This window comes from Uloborus diversus, chromosome 10, assembly GCF_026930045.1.
Source record: "Uloborus diversus isolate 005 chromosome 10, Udiv.v.3.1, whole genome shotgun sequence".
Lineage (NCBI taxonomy): Eukaryota > Metazoa > Arthropoda > Arachnida > Araneae > Uloboridae > Uloborus > Uloborus diversus.
This window is the reverse complement of record NC_072740.1, coordinates 45604271-45619165: the sequence shown is the minus strand read 5'-3', so window position 1 is coordinate 45619165 and position 14895 is coordinate 45604271.

Sequence of the window (14895 nt, the reverse complement as noted above, 5' to 3'; positions counted from 1 at the left end):
GTGCAGGAGCCCTATAGTCCCAACAACTTGCTTTTTAGCCTGAATTTCGCCTAAAATGTTAAAATTTACATAAAACTCAAAATAGGTGCAGGCGCTTTACGTAAAATAAGTCCTGCTCCAGATACTGAAACATTTGTAAGTATTTAAAAAGAAAAAAAAATATTAAATGCAGTGCCTGAACTCATGCCTTTCCCTTTCATCTTCAATATTGCAAAAGGTGAGGAAAACATGCTGTAGCAAGCATCATGAAGTTGAACTCGCAAAAGTGCATATCGCAATGCATGCCTCGCTTTCATCTCCTCTTTCGTCACTACGAAGGGAACTACAGTAAACTCCTGATTATCGGCGGTCGGATTATCTGCGGTTAGGATTATTCACGGGTCTTTTCACATTCTTTTCAACAGTGATGACTTACAACTAACCGACTATTTTGTAAAAATTTAAATTATGTACTATTCACTGAATACTTTTAAACTTATGATTGTGCTATTGTTCGTTTTTAACTTTTACATATATTTTTTACTTCAATGTTATCGTATTTAGCTATAATTTAAATGCATGTGTGAGTGTTATTCATTGCTATCTTTTCGTATCTATCATTCGGATTATCCGTGGCTTTCGCTAATCCGTGATCAAAAATATCACTTGTAAACAAGCTTTGAATTGAAAGATACCTTTTTGCGCTTTCCGAGGTGAACTAATCTTATTTCGGTATTGAAAACGGTGTGAAACGCAATCTATACAACATTCTACACTGTTAAAAAGATCCTGAAATTTTACGGTAAAAGTTACTGGCATCCGTGTTGCCAGTAACTTTTACCGTAAAATCCCATTTTACTGTAAAATTTTGCGTACAAAAAAATCAGAGTAAAAAAAAAAAACGAAAAATGCGAGCAGCAGGTTATCTCGAGACCTTCGAATTGGCAGGCGGCTTTGCTACCCACCATACGAGTCGGGACGCTTCGAATGACGGGAAATACGGTGTTATATGCTTCGGACTGTAAGTCACGTGGTGTATCAATTAGCACTGCAATCGTTTATTTTTCTCGGTACAATCTCCTGTCATTTTATCGTGTACTGTAAACACTCCATTTTACAGTAAAATTTACCATAAAAGATTCCTGAATTTTTAACAGTGTAGGTGCAAAATAAGAAACATTATTAATGAGCAACGAAAATTCATTCAGTAGTCTACACAGAAATAAGACTCCAAATGAATACCCGAAGAAGGTACGCACTGTTTCAAACATTTCTAAAATGAGGAGACTATCAACAAGGGAAATTCCACGGACGCATAAATCAATTGCAAACTCCTTTAACACTTTTGTAGCAACATTGAATAAGACAATTAAACATGATTTACAACTTTAAAAGTTAACAAACGTAATAACCACCGTCTTTTGCCGAGGCATGTGACTTGTTTTAAGGCATGTAGCAAAGTAATAATGAACGAAAATTACTTAAGGGATGATCAATGGAAATATGTCATTACCGTTGATAAAACATCTGTTTATCTAAAGAGTTCACACACACACAAAAAGATACGTTTAGGGTAGACCGGGGCACGTTTACGCGGATTTTTTTCAATGAGTTTTCTAATATTTATATTTTAATTAAGGAAATTTTAGACACTGCGGTTTTATGAAGCAGTTAATGGAGTCAAAATTGGTATATTCAGTTGTTGTTCAGTTGGTGTTTTTAGAAGTTAAAAAAATTATTTTTGGGTCCAAGTCGGTTGCGTAAATTTGCCCAGACATGGGGCACGTTTACGCATATTAGTTTGACACCTAACGTCGTTCTGTTACTGTTTTGAACATAATGTCTTACCATCGTTAAAATAAATCAAATTTATACTGAATAGTCTGAAGGGTTGAAGGGGCATGAAGACAGCACTATATGATTGTAAGCTATAAGATACAAATGTGTAACTTAATTAAAAATTAAATTGTATTTTTCAAAACTAAATAGCCGGAAAATACTAAAAAGGTTTGAGACAGTTTGGAGCGAAAAAAGTGTCAGGGGCACGTTTAAGTAAGACACAGTAAGAACGTGCGTATAAAGGTGCTCCGATGTCAACGCGTAAACTTGCCCCGTCGCCAAGTTTGGATTTATTTTTAAATTTATTTTTAATATGCAAAAAAAAAAAATTTCATAACATTTCAGTTCGTACAAATACAATTCTCAAAAAAGAATAAAATTCTGCTAATTTTTATGTATTTGTTAATTTTTAACTAAGTATTATTTATTCACAATAAGCTTCAAAACGTTCAACACAAAATTTACTCAACTTGGTAACAAACGGATCATCCTTTCCGCATACTAGACCGAAGCTCGACTGATGCTCGAAAACTTGTAAGAATATTCGCTAAGGAACAGTATCAATCTGTTATGACTGTTGGCTCTCCAGTTATAATTCGTTTTGAAAAAATAGCACTGCGTAAACGTACCCGGATCTACCCTATTTTTTCAAGCGCAGAGAAAGATATGTCCACAATTCGTTCTGAGAATGTAAAGAAAGCTTTAGTGATTTGTCATTGTCGCATGTTTCTCTTACAGTGGGAATTTAAAAATTGAAAAAAGGGGGAGGGAATGTAAAAATTAACGCATTATATTATCAATAGAATGTTCTAAGTCCTATATTTAAGGGACTTAGTTTTTATTCAAACGATTTTCAGAGTCTGAAACTGCACCAAGTCATCAGTCACATCTCGGAAACTACGCTGCAGACCTTGAAAAAAGAAAACTTGATACAAGTTATACCTTCTCAACATAATTTTTCAAAAGTCCCTTGATATTTCTCTTATGAACTATTGTGTCTTTGGTCTGCTGAAAAGAGCTCTCCGTAAACGCTGATCCAGTAACATTGATGGTCTTTGGAAAGTTACAAATGGTTTCAAATGAAAAACAAATGGAGAGTCATACCTCTAAAAATTTGAATATTTCAACAAAAAATCTTTAAAATTTGAAAAATGGCTCCAAAATCGTTCTAAAAATGTGTAAGCACGCTCTGTAATTTTTCTCTATATTCAACTAACACATAGTGCATGTACAACCCATTAATACGCATTTTTTTATTTAAAGTAAATCAAATGTTTACGATTAGATTAACCATTTTATATTTTATCCTTCTGCTATAAACTTTCTTGAAATAATAAATCGAAAAAAAAAAGATCGAAAGTAATATGTAAAATTGAAAGTAAATGTTAAGTAACAATATTTATATAATATAGTTAATTGACGTTAAACGTTAGAATAAAAAATAATTAACGTTTCATAAAAAAATTATTTTCCATGAGTCTTCTTGTAAAAAAAAAAATGTCTTATATAAGTGTCATCATGTAAATTTTATTAAAAATATAATACAATGCGATATTATAATTACTGAATTTAATTTCGTATAAATTGCATTTTTAACTACTATTTTTGAATGCAAAATCCATATGCGCCTTATTTGCGAGAGTTTTTTTTCTTTTTAAATTGGAGTTTAAAAAGTAGTGGTTTATCAAATCGGTTGCAACTCATACGCTGCACAGGAAAATAATAGTATTGTCATGACAGAAAAAAAAGATGGGGTTAGGGATTTTTGGTTCACTTTGCTGTAGTAGTACTGGCGATTTTTTTCTTTTTTTTTTGCGAAATTAAACTTTAATTAATCGATATAATTCTCAGTCTTATTGAAACTAAGACTTTTAATCTGTCATGATTTTATGCCATTGCACAATTTTTTTGCCTTTCACTATAAAGCATTGGCAAAGAATAACTTTTAAAAGCTTTTGAAATAGTTTATCTTGTAATTCAAGTCTTGTTTCATAGAATCCAGTTAAACACAATTTCCAGGAATGAGTTACTCATTAAAAAAATAATAATAATGTGGTAGAAATTATGAGAAAAAAAAAAAGAAGTGACTTATGCAGGAAATTTTTTTGGCGAATTTTCTGCTTCAAAATCAGCATACAACTTGCATGTGAGGCCGAGTATATGCGGAGGGCGTACACGCCAAACTTCTTGTTTCTGGTCTTTGAGCAGTTACCAATAGATACAGGACATTGTAAAAAAGTTTTCATCCTTTCAGGGGGGTGTCTAAATTGTGGAGGTGGAGATGACTGGTGACGCCATCCCTCAGTGGTTAAGTCAGTTATCGTCACTCTGTGTTAGGGATAATGCTAGTCACTAACTAGGGATTCCTCAAGAAATGGCCGATACTTTTGTATACTTACCAAAGGTGAGTGCCTGGAAAAGAATTTCCTCCACACTAAAAAAAAAACTGAAAAATATGCACGAGTAAACACGGTAAATGTTGCTTTAATTTCCGTCATTTTTTAATTGAAAAAAATGACAAACATTCTGCTGCCGTTTTAAAAGAAAATATATCAATTTACATATAAAAACGTCGAACTTTGGATGTTGCATCCTATATCTCAATGGCATTATTATATCCTTAACATTTTATCTTGAAATTTAAATGCACAAAGCTTGAGCAAATAATCCACAGTTAGGTGTGACCGAGACGAACACAATACAATGAGGATGTTTACATATATAAACTCAGAAAAATATATGAATTCGGGAAATTTGAGATCTAAAATGAATAAAGAAAAGCAAAATTTACAACTTGTTTTTATCAGCAATTTCAAGCTCGACATGCTTCCAAAATGGCGGCGAATCGGTGCACTTGGTTGTCAAAAAAAAAAAAAAACGCTTGAATTCTTGAAATATATCTACTTTTCTTTGGCACAAAACCGTTTTCTGGATTCCAGTCAGCGTACAGTGAAACCCACTGCAGGGGGAGTATGAGATATCTGCGAACATTTCGGAAAAAAACTTGCAGACGGAAGTTCCTTATCAGTTGTTTACTTGGTAACTAAAGATGCTATTCAAAGAAGGTATAAGACGAGTTAAGATGACAGCTCCATTAAATGAGTTTTCTCCAACGCGAAGGCATTTCAGAACAACATAAATAGATTTACTTCATTTTTGAAACCAGCAAAATTACAACTTACGCAGAGAAGAAAACTAAACAAGTCATAAAAAATGTGGACCACACTCTGCAATGCCTAGAAAACTGATAAAGCATACAAAACTACTCTTCAAGGAAATGCAGTGTCTAAGCTCTCGATGATTTAGCAGAGATTTGAGTCAAGTTCATCTTTTTTGAAGATAAAAGTGGTTTTTAATAAAATTGTACAGCGTTGGTGATTCTATTTTATGTTGAGAAACTAAATGTGCGTGTCAGCTACGCGGTTTGAAACATAAAATTACTTTGTGTAATCACACACACACTATATGTGTGTGTGTAAATGCAGTAGAATCCCCTTACATCGAATACCAATACAACAAAATACTCCTATCAACGAACAAAATTTATGCTCTTCGTTATAACGATTCACTGTCATTTTATTTATCAACTAAACACAATTGTCTACAAGCTTATAAAACTAGTATGATTTTCGAAATATTTTGCTTTTTTTTATATATATTCGTGGGACTATTACACACATTTATAAATAAATGAAAGACGGATATGAAACATTTTTGTCAGCATAATAGTGGTACGAAAGAATACTTTATTTTCCAGCATTAATCATCTGCACAAATTAATGCCTTATTGATATAATTACCTCTATCACTTACAGTTCTCACACGTACTCAGCGCCATTCATCAGCCAAAAGTTTTTTTTTTTCAACATTCCCTTTTTTGGCACATAGTATAATAACTCATAATGTTTTTATGATAAAAACTTTAACTCATGAAAGGTTTATAAAAAAAAGAAAAAAATGTTTGGCGTTAAAAAGGATTGAGAAAATGATGAAAGAAAGAAAAAACCGCGATGGGAAAATTAGCAGAATAAATTGTAGCAGATCATTCGCTTTTGTTATGTATGCGGATAATTTATTTAAAAAGCCGTAAGTAAAATTTTATTGTTTCAAAGCGTTTGAACGATTATATGTTACTCCATTGTTAGCATAATTCTTTTTCAGGTTACCGAAACACCTTGTTAGATAAATACTTTATTTTTTAAATTAATTATAAAAAAATAAAATTTAACGTAACATTTAATTTAATATAATACGGTCTGTGGGAGGGAGGTTGTCAATGGGGTAAAGTGGTCATAAATAAAAAAAAGGCTATACATTTGAAAAAAAAAAATGGATGCAGAGGGTATTTTTTTAATTTGGATTTCAACAATTATGAATCAAGTTTTGAACTACAAATATTAATTCTTGCATTATTTTATTTTGTGAAAAAAGTATTTTTGTTTGTTTTTGAAACATATTAAAATCTTAACGCTTCCTTCAACTTCTTTGTAAAATATTGTTCAATATAATTTTTATCAGAAGGGTTATGAACGCAGCTTTCCGGATGTCTCAAGAACACGTCTGCATAAACAGCTATAAGTTGGTTTCATTTTATATAATATTTCTTAGCAACTTAAGTAAGATGGGGTAAAGTGGTCATAGGTTAGTCTTGATAGATACAATTCCACTAAAACCATTTAATCATTATTTATACGGCAGTCATGAGTTAAATATTAATTTTACAAACCATTAACTGTTTAGGTAATTAACTGTATAGGTAAACTGGATTAAGTGAAACTAAGCTTAAATGTGATATATATCAACTGAATTAGTGCAAGATTGTAATCCTATAATATATGAAAAATTCTTAGCCTTTCTTCAGAAACCACAACATTAAATCTATTCTAGTAGAATAAAATATGTCCCCTCCAAAAAAAAAAAAAGAAAGAAAAAAGAAAAGAAAAGAAAAAAAAAAAACTTTTAAATTTCGGAAAAAGTAGAAGATTAGAATTAGAAGTATAAATAATAAGATAAAGATTAACCATTTTTTCCCTTCCGTTTTTTAATAAAGTAACATTTTCTCGGAACTCTTAGGAATTAATATTTCCTTACTATGTAATTTAGGTAATTTAGACATTATTCAGATGCTATATGAATAATCCCTGATAATATCAATGAAATCCAAGAGTGAAACATGATTAAAATTCTTGGTGAATCATTTTTGATCACAGCTGACCATCAGAAATTTGTAATTCATTTAAATAAAGTTAAGTTCTTCAAAAGACTTAGGTATGCTAAGCATTAAAAGAATTATGGTTACTTATTATGGTATTACATCTAATTTATTTCAAACTGTGACCACTTCCCTGATGATATTAGTGAAATCCAAGATTGAAACAAGATTAAAATTCTTTGTGAACCGTTTTTGATCATAGTTGACCATCAAAAATTTGTAATTCACTTAAATAAAGCTAAGTTCTTCAAAAGACTTAGGTATGCTGAGCATTAAAAAAATTATTGTTATTTATGATGATATTACATATAATTTTTTTAACTATGGCTACTTAACCTCATCCCAGGTCATTAACACTTATGAAATAGAAAATACCTTTAAGATATTTAAATTAATTTCTTTCTTCCAAAAATTCAGTGCGATGTGTTTTTTCTTAGTGCAATGTAAAATTTCAACGAAATAATTTTACGTTTTAAAAGGCATTTTTGTATTTATTGTTTACTTAAGTCAAAAAACCAGGATTTTGTGCCACTTTACCCCACCAGACCCTATTTAATTAAGTTTTGGTTAAGTATACTAGCATGTAAATGGCATCAAACTTACTTTCCGCATTTAAGCGTATCAGGGAGTTGAAGTCAAATCAAAAGTATTATGTAACAGCAGGGCGCGCACAGGAATTTTGCAAGGGGAGGGTCCAAAGTCGAAAGCCTCATTATTATATCATACCCCAATATGCCGTCAAACATATCAACCAGATTTTATCGATTCCCGAGAACGAAAAACAGTAAAAAAAAAATAACTATTGAATGAATAGTTAGCATTATTTAATGAAATATACTTAAATAAAAAAACTTGAAAGCAAAGTAATTTACGCTTTTACTTTTCTCATAATGAAAAATAAAATGGAGTTAAGGTAATAGAATCGCATTTTACTCTGTAATTACAAAACTAAAAACAAGGTTATTACAGCGTATTCATTTGTAATCACCATTTTACTTCTTATTAGGAAAAGTAAAATATTTTTAAAAATTTTTTAGGATGAAGATTTATTTTTTCACTTATTAGAACGGAAATTATTCCTTTGTTTGAAATTATTTTATGTAAAAAATACATAGAATCGTATTCAATCGGGGAAGAAATGCAAGACCTATGAGAGAGGTCCGTACCCCCTGGACCCCTCCCTCGTGTGCGCCACTGTGTAACAGCACTAGATTTTCAGTAATACTAGTCCTTTCATTTATTTATTTTTTGACTTTGTGATGTCGTGCGTGTCAAACTCGCGTTAAATTATGCGTCGCGTTATGTTAAATATCGTCAAACGGTAAGCTTGATTTAAACGAAAGTTAGACTCACGATATTATACTTATCTGTATTTAAGAGCATATAAACAAAAGTTTAACTTTGTACTCGGTAGAGTCATAGGTTTTGCAATGTTTGACCTGTGTCAATTTTCGAAACGTACTGCTAACGTGTGTGCACGGGTTTGAAGTGCGGAAGATATCCAATAAAAAGTCGGCATTTGGGTTTGCTTATCGTACAATACCAGTGACTTCTGATTCGAGGTATTTGAAGTGGATGTTAAAAAGAGCAGCCAAACAAAGTTTGAGTACTGCCGTTCAAGGTATTAACGTTCTACCATAACGCATCCGACGCAACGCGAAACATATGCTGTGTTAAAAGACGAAGGCTCGAGTGCCTGCATCACTGCAACAAGATTTTTATTATAACATTAACATCAATTGTTATATTGGTTATGATTTTCATCATAATACTTATAATAAAATATTTTCAATGTCACACAGCATTGAGCCCAACACATGTCCATAAATCTCTGGTTATTTGCCAAAAGTTGATATTTCAAATTTGACCATTTTTACTTTACATAATTTGATGTGTCTAAAGATAAAATAACGTGGAAAAATATGAACTAAATAATACTTTTAACAAATAATGTTATTATTTTGATTAGTTTAATGTTTTATAGGTATGCTTCTCCGACGAGTCTACTTTCAGCATTTTGGTAAACTTTCTTTTACCAGGTCTCGCCCTGGCCCCGTGCGACGCCGCCTGGGGGAGCAATTTCATGAAGATTGTTTTCTAGAAAAGGTTAAATATCTGAAAAGCAGATACAGTACTCTCCCGATTATCCTCGGCATTGGATGGTACAAGTGCCGCGGGTAATAAAAAAAGTGGAAAAACCGCAAAAAGGATAAAATGAAAGACAAATAAGGTAAAAATTGTCCTTCCCCAAAAATTAGCTGTATTGAGGCACAATACTTTCTACACAGAGTGAAAATACATACATTACAGTAAGAATGTTTTGTATTCTTGCACAACAGAAATTAACATCAATAAAGAACAAGTATGTATGATGAAGAAAGTACAAAAAATAAATGAATAAATGAAACAAAAAACTACTGAGTTTAAACTCATAACTTTTCAAAAAAAAAACAACTATTGGTATCTTCTTTTTGCTGAGTTACATGTTACTGATAGTCGATTGATTCGCGGACAATCCACCGCGCGGATTATCCGGTCGCGGGTGATCGGAAGTTTACTGTATCTCTGATTCTGTGGGCAATACAAGGAGTAGTGATGCGTTTTCTGCCACATTTGCCTACGCGATCTGCATTCAGTGACTTGTTTTGTTCAATTTCAATTTTTTGATACTTGCTACTACAGTCGAGTCTCGTCTTACGCGAGAGATGCGTTCCAAGGCTCCTCGCGTAAGTCAAAATTTTGCGTTGTAGAAAAATGTTTGTATACAATTTTTTTTAGAAACATACCAAATTCTTCTAGACACTGTTAAACACCCCTTAAAATGCTTTAAAGCATTCTTCAACTATATATTACATTTTCTTACATAAAGAACTGAGTTCTTTTTAAATAATAAAAAAAGCCATTTTATTCAACATAAAATACTTAAATTTGCACAAACACGAGTAATCAATGGAAAGGAAAGACATAAAATAAAACATGGCAAGCACAGTAAGTAGTAATAATTAAATGCTGTACTGTAATAGTACTGTACAATAGATACAGTAATAATATTTATGAGTTGAAAAATAAAGATGGTGATTTTATGCGCCATGATCAGATCGTTATTCTTTTTCAAAAAAAATATTTGAATACGATTGCTTCGCCTTGTTTTATAATGTTTCTACTTATGGCAACAGCCTCTCTTCCTGATTTCTTTAATCCACAGTACAAGAGCAGCTTCCATTTTCATAATTCAAAATTTACTTTTCTTAGTCACTACTCTACAAGCTTCAATATTGAAACTATAATCTGAACTATTACGGACATCTTTGTGTTTTGACTTTTAATTGTACGTATGGAAGATTCATTCATAAATATTGTCGTGCTACCATTGACGTTTTGTAGTTAGTTGTTCAAGCATATCGAGAATCCTTACTTTTTTTTTGGCAGAAACTTTCTTTTTCTTCCAATCTTCAAACTTTGATGAAACAGCGCACTAAGGTGACATTATATTTCATCAACTTTAATAACTAGCATGAAAAAAATATATATATAAATGAAAGATTCTGAGTGGTTTTTTTTTTTTTGTGCACTAACAACGAGATGCTGAAACTAGTTTAGTGTGAGAACTTTCGCTGTCAGTGATGGAAAAGTAAAGGAATGTAATGACATTCCCGAAATCACAATATTAAGTAGTCAATTACGAAGCCGATACTTCCTTCCAAAAATATCCATGTTGTCGACCAGGAATTCGCGTTAGCTCTAAAAGTCGTTACTCGTGAAAAATTCGCGTTATAGCCCTTTCGCGTAAATAGAATCGCGTTGTAGCGGGAGTCGACTGTACTGACTTAGAAACACATATGTTAAATTTGCAATAGCTCTCTAGAAATGTAAGAAGGGGAATAGTAATGCTTTTATTTCCTTGCATTTTCTTGGGGACGTGTCTGAATCCTTTCCCATTCTTAAAAAAACAGTTTTGACAATATCAAGCAATAATATAAGTCAAATATTGAAATTTAATCGCAAACTGTAGCAACATTGCTTTATTAGTAAGTGCTACTTAAGTATTAACAATAGCAGAGACCAAAACTTTCAAAAAAATATTCTTAAAATACTTAATATAACCTTACAACAACAGCTGTGTTTCAACACTTGAGACTGAAACAAGAGTAACCCCAATTGTTTTCAAAATGACGCGGACTGGCTGTGTTGCCACTTCGAAAAAGCAATAATAATAATGCCAGCAGCAACGCAGTATGTAAAAAAATCTGGTTTCTGGTTTATTTCTTCAAAAAGTAAGCCTAAACTAGAAAATACCATAATTTGATTAGTGTTCCTAATAATTTGACCACCCACTGTATTTCATCATTTTTTCAGAGATTTTAATGAGTTATGTAATTAACAAACACAGGGGGGCAGATACAGAAACCATTTTAGGGTCGTCCTGCTAAAGAATGCCCCCCCCCTCCCCCAGGAAGGAACGTACGGTTTTAGATACGAAATTTTTTTTTCTGAAACTGCTTGGGGGGTCAAAAAAAAAAACGCCAAATCTGCCAGGAATAAGGCATGCAATTGGGGATATATGTTGCAAATTAATTTCATTAGCAATGAAATGAAATAGTAGTTCAAATATTTACTTTCCAAAATAAATTAATGAATTGATTAGATATTGTATTCTTTTACATTTTATGCATAAAGTGTTTGAACATAATGCGAACGAATACTAATGTCGACGGTTTAGAGGGGGGGGTATGTCCCCCATTTATCCGCCCCTGAATCAACAAGACCAATCATTCGCTCTATCTCATCTTTAACAAGAAAAAAATAGTTTCAAAAATCCTGGGCTCTAACACTTTTGAGCAACGTCGAGTTTTGCAAGGATTCTTTCCTCAATAATCGCAAAACTATCTTCTAGATAATGAACCTTGTACTCGGACAGCAAACTGATATTTCTGGTGCACTGGTTATTTAATCCAATCAAAAATGGGACGTGGCTTAGAGGGTGCGAGCTTGGGATTTTTGAAATTCAAAACTGAATTAAGGAAAGAAGAAAGAGGGCAGTGGTGAATCCAGGCGGGGGAGGGCTATGACGCTGCTGCTGCCCTTTGACCAGAACTAAACTTTTTTTTTATTTTTTAATCAGTGGTGTTTACAGAAAAAAAATGCAAAAAAAAAAAAAAAAAAATCAAAAACTGATGAATTTTATTTTTTTTTTTAAATTACTGCCCTTATTAAAAATAATAAATACATACAAATAAATTCCTACTTTGAAATTATGAAATACAATGATACTTTTACATCTGAACTATTGTTGGGCAAATCGGCAAATGTAATCTGGCAGCGTCGTGATGCTAGTTAAAAACTGCGTAGCTTTGCTGTTTGGTTAGGTTTGCCCCAAATATGGATAATTGTGAGAGTGAATAACTCATTCCTCCATACCTTGAAATTCTCTGTTTCATGTCCCCCTATGGAAACCTACAGTTTCGAGGGCAGGGCCAACGTGGGGGAGAGGAGGGAGTTACATCCCCCTTCACCCTGACATAATTAGAAATAATCTACAATTACGTTTTTTAAATTTTCATTTCCAAAAATAGCTGGGGGGACGATCAAAAACTTCATTCAATTTTCAACGAAAAATTTCACGAAACCATGTACTATAAAAAATTACAACAGAAGCAACACATTCTAGAAATTTTGAAGCTACGGAATTTGAAATAGTACATGACTACCGGCAGGAAATTAAATAATATTTATTCGAAAAAAATTAAGTATGACTAATTATGCAAACACCTTACTATACAGTTTAGGATGAACATCTTTCGTGCATCCTCACCCTTCTCATTTACTTATATTTAATTCTGAATGAGAAAACACATTACATGTCCCAAGTTCCACGCTTGATGCAGTAAGACGTCTCACAAGGGATTGGTGTTCTCACCGAAAGACATGTATGCCCTGTTTAAAGGTTACATTCTTAGCAAAGAATTTTTTTTTTTTTTTTTTTTTGTAATCGCTTTCAGAATATAATATTTTCAACTTGTCTTACATTAGACGAGCAGTAACCTGCAATACTTTTTTTTAAGCTAAGAGCTTTAAAATTAAAAAAAAAAGAGAGCGAGAAAGAGAAAAATAGAAGAAAAATTGGCCAGTTTTTTTCGCGAGTTAAAAACATATCTTTTGGCAGAAAATTTAGTTACCCGGTAAGAGAATAATTGCTTTCCATCAGGCAGTCGTAAACTTTGAGAAAATGTTTTGTTTTAAATGGATTCTCTACCAAAAACTTTTTTAGTGTATATTATTTAATTGATATTTCACGAAACCGTGAACTATCAATGAGTAAAACGAAGCAACATCTCCTAGAAATATTGAAGCTACATAATTTGGAACAGTACATGAATGCCGGTAGAAAATTTAATAATTCTTAGTTTTTTACAAAAAAAAGGACAAATAATTATGCAAACACCTTTCTGTACAGTTTAGGATGCACATGTTTCGTGCATCCTCATCTTTATCATTTACTTATATTTAATTCTCAATGAGAAAACACATTACCTATCCCAAGTTCCACGCTTAACGCAGTATGACGCTTCACACAATGGATTGCTAGGCATGTTTCGTGTTCTCACCGAACGACATGTATGCCCTGTTTAAAGCTACATTCTTAGCAAAGGATTCTTTTGTTTTCGGAATATCTTTCGGAATAAAATATTTTCAACTTGTCTTACATTAGACCTGCAGTACTTTTTTTTTTAAAAGCTAAGAGCTAAAACATTCAAAAAAAAAAAAAAAACTTTCTTTCGCTACTAACTAATGCAGAAACAAATTCACAGCAACACATTCTAGCACTGTAAGTTGTGTTGAGGCGCTATATTTATTGCAATATAGTAGCCTTACATTTTCTTCTAATCACCATTCAGAAAACAACATTTTCTAACTAGTCTCACATCACACAAAAAAATACCCGAACTATATTTCCTTTTTTTTGGACAAGACATTTAGAAGCCAAAATAAAAACAGTTTCTTCGTTATTTAAAACATTTCTCTTGGAGAAATATTATGTTTACCAATTCGAAAATAATTGCGCAACATATATAAAAAGAGAAAAAAATATTCAAAGACAAGAAGGAAATTATATAGTAAGTGACACAATAAAGATTGAAAAGTTTCAAATGGACTAAAATCTGAAAAATTTCTAAACATTTACAAAAAAAATACAGTAAATATTGCGAAAATAATTGCGCAACATATATAAAAAGAGAAAAAATATTCAAAGACAAGAAGGAAATTATATAGTAAGTGACACAATAAAGATTAAAAAGTTTCAAATGGACTAAAATCTTAAAATTTTCTAAACATTTACAAAATATTAAAGATAAATTTTTCGGGGTACAGAGGCGTTCAACGAGTGAAATGGCTTTAAATCTTTTTTCTTTTTCTACATTTCGAAGTCCTTCCAAAATATCACAGTATTGAAGCGGTGTCAGCTTTTTTACAAAAAGAAACACTTTTCACCAATCTTAAGCTCTCTTGAATAAAATCTGAAGCTTCGAACTAAAGTCGGAAAATTGCAGATTATGGTTAAAATTTCCAATTCTTGGTAGAAGGCATAAATATATGAAGTTCTAGTGCCCTTTAAAAAAACTGCAGCAGTAAGATTTCAAGAAGAGGACAACCAACTACAAGAGATATCCCAGAAAATACGGTACAAATCTTCGCTCGGTGAAATTTAAGATTTTTTGCTAAGTTAGGATAAGGGTTACAGCTTTAAATAGCGTCAGCAGTCCATCTGAAAATATCTGTCTGCAAAAGGAAAAATATATTCTATAAACCAGTTTCAGGAAGATAAAAAAATAAAAAAATAAAGAAATCAAAATTACATTAATATT